At 38.8% G+C, this 2,997-nt stretch overlaps 1 non-coding gene across 1 annotated transcript; it reads right to left on the minus strand.

Moving 5' to 3' along the window:
- Window positions 1–1,895: 1,895 nt before the first annotated feature.
- LOC116278724 (U6 spliceosomal RNA) lies at window positions 1,896–2,002 on the minus strand. The gene has a single exon (XR_004188053.1). It is a non-coding gene; the product is annotated as a U6 spliceosomal RNA (small nuclear RNA).
- Window positions 2,003–2,997: the final 995 nt, after the last annotated feature.

Consider the following 2,997-nt stretch of genomic DNA (forward strand, 5'->3'; position numbering starts at 1 on the left):
ACATGGTTAGGATTTTCTGACTTAGAATGGCTACAATTTTTCTAGCAGTGTTTTTGGCTCAACTTTAGTCCTGTCACCACCTCCCTTCTTCTTTCTTCCCTGCACTTTTTCTTAGACTGCTCTTGCGTGACCTCTGAGACTTGTGACATAACAGGAACAAAAGAAATCATTTTGTGATTTTTTTTCTTATTTTTTGTTATTTCTGTTTTGGCTACAGTTACTTTTAAATGAAGTGATACTCTATCTTTAAGTACATGGAGTGTGTCATTCATGCGTAGTTTTGATTGTCTTTCTCGTTTTTCCCTGTTATTCTATGAAACAGTGAGGGGCATAGACTTAAGCACCACTGGTTCTGTTAGAGCGGGAAGGTAGGTAGATATGAGCAGAGAAAGGGGGACATGGACAAATGGCAGAAAACCATGCATCTTGTAAACAGCAGGGGTCTTGGGACAGACCAAGAAAATAGGATCCTCTAGACTAATAAAAAGACACCCCCGGGTTGATAAGTGTCCTGGAGGCGGCTAGGCATGTGGGACAGGACAGTACAGGAATCGTCACCATCTGAATGTAACCTTTCGATCATTGTAACCTCCGTCCAAATGTAACCTTTTGCTTATGATACCCTGATCTGAATGCAACCTTCTGTTCATTATGACCTCATCCAACTTCCTGATCAAGAACTAAATAAGGATGAAAAATCCCTCCTCCCCACCCGGGAAAGTGGAACTGGGATGAAGATCAGGAAAGATGACCCCAAACTCCTCCCCACCAATGAATATTCTGCCCATTCATCTTTACAATCATATAACGAGCTTGCCAAGGAAACTCGGGGCAGCTACCCACCTGGGTCTGCCTGCTCCTTCCTTGAGAGCATACTGTCTATCCCTTAATAAACCTTTGCTTTGCTTTCTTAACCTCCACATCTTGTCTTTGAATTCTTTCTGTGACAAGACAAGAACCTCTCGACCCCAGCAGCTCTTCAGTGACCGTACCTGCTCCTCTCTTCCGTAAGAAACCAGAGTTCAAACCCTCCTTACAGGGCGTAGCTAGAAGGCATCACTCAAATATTTCACTGTGGTTAACTCTATTCTTGGGTCTTTATGGGACACTTAGTGGTTAACTCTATTCTTGGGTCTTTATGGGACACTTAGTGTAACAAGTGTTAAGGCAAATTCCCCTTGAAATTCTCCTTATTAGAAAATTGCCTCACTTGCGCCCTTAAAAATACTTACTCCCCAAAAGTGAGGAAACAGATTGCTGAGTCTTTAGGAAGCAGACTTCCTACACTCAATAGCCCCGGAGTCCCAACACACTAGCTGCAGGGTCATGATCTCCTGATTATCCTTCTTGTGAACAATAAGCACATTCAACAACCAAGAATGTAGCTTCGCCATGGACTTTCAAACCTAGAAATGGCCTTGGAAATTATCTGGGATGATTAGAAATTAAAAACCTAAGCGAACAGTAGCATTTTTTAAATTGTCTCGGAAATTGACTGAGTCATAACCAGAAGCTGCGTCTCCTGATTCTCAGTCCAGTGCTAGTTTGGGGGGGTTTTTGTTGTTGTCATTTATTTTGGCTTTTTTTTTTTATATTCAATACATATTTATTTATTTTACACTTACAAAAGAATTGCCCACCCCCCGCCTCATTTCCTCCAAAACGGTTTCGTTTAGCAATTGTTAAAATTTTAAAACCAAATGAAAATAAGTTAATTACAGTGCAATTATTTTTCAGTGTAGCTGTCATAATAGAGTTTAAAACTCCTACAAGTGACCAATGTCTAAGTAATTTTTGAGGAAATTTTGAATACTGTTCAAAAGGAAAATTCCACATTATAAGCTAGCAAATTCTAGTACAAAAATAGTCCGTGTGTTGGAATAGCCTTTCCTTTTAAAAATATGGAACACTTTACAAATTTTGTGTCACTCTTGCTCAAAGGTCATGACGATCTTCTCTGTATTGTTCCAATTTTTTTCCTGTGTGCTGCTCAAGTGAGCACCAGTTCTGTTTCTTATGCTTTAATGCCTGGTTTGTATGAGAAATTGCTTCAACAGCATCAAGAACTACATAGTCATTAAGGATTAAGTTTAGTTCTCTAGCCTGATCAGAAGAGTCAGATTCTATGTATTTTCCATACTTTACTTTACAGACCACCAGAGCTTCTGAATACTATTGAGAACATAGATGATAATATTTTGTGTGTCCTGAATTGGTATTAAACCAGTCAAAAGATAATGTTCATCCTTATATAAACCAGTAAATGTATAAATTCCAGTAAGTTTTATGAAACACTGAAAATGATTATCAACCTACACTTTCACCTTTATATACGGGTGGCCTCTGTGGACTCATGAATCAGGTGTTTTTAGACCCCTTTTAATATTTGTTTTTGTCTTTCTGATAGCATATATTGTCATCACTTTATGCAATAGGAGCCCAAGAACATTATAAATATACTAATTGACATTAAGGAATTTGGACTTTGATGTACTTATGAAGAACTCTTCATCCATTATGCAAAAAGTTAGAGTAAGTTTATATACATGAAGGTAAGGTAAAGATGGACTTTCCAACTCTCACGTGCTTGAGCCTGTTTTTAATATAGACTTCATATCTATGATGAACTAAAGAGATTGGTTTTGCTGGAGACACATTTGTCACCACCATCATCTACGGACATTACATACCTTGCTGCACACTGGTTTGTTTTGGAAGAGAAGGCAAGATCCTGTCTTTATAAACTGGTTTTCACATAAGTGACATTTTTCATGTTGTCAGCATTCAGTTTTCCACTGATGCACTTACAAGTTTTCATGAACAGCTGAATGCAAATGCGACACTAACCTTGAATGAAGCATGGCGTCACTCTTAAAGCGTTTGGCGCTGAGACAATGGCAAGTAATACACACTCACCACTGGTCCATTTGCACAGTGAAGTTTCTCACTGCACATTCACCAACAACTTTTGACCTCTGGGCCCAAAGACCATCAATT

The sequence above is a fragment of the Vicugna pacos genome, chromosome 24, assembly GCF_048564905.1.
Source record: "Vicugna pacos chromosome 24, VicPac4, whole genome shotgun sequence".
In the NCBI taxonomy this organism is placed as follows: Eukaryota; Metazoa; Chordata; class Mammalia; order Artiodactyla; family Camelidae; genus Vicugna; species Vicugna pacos.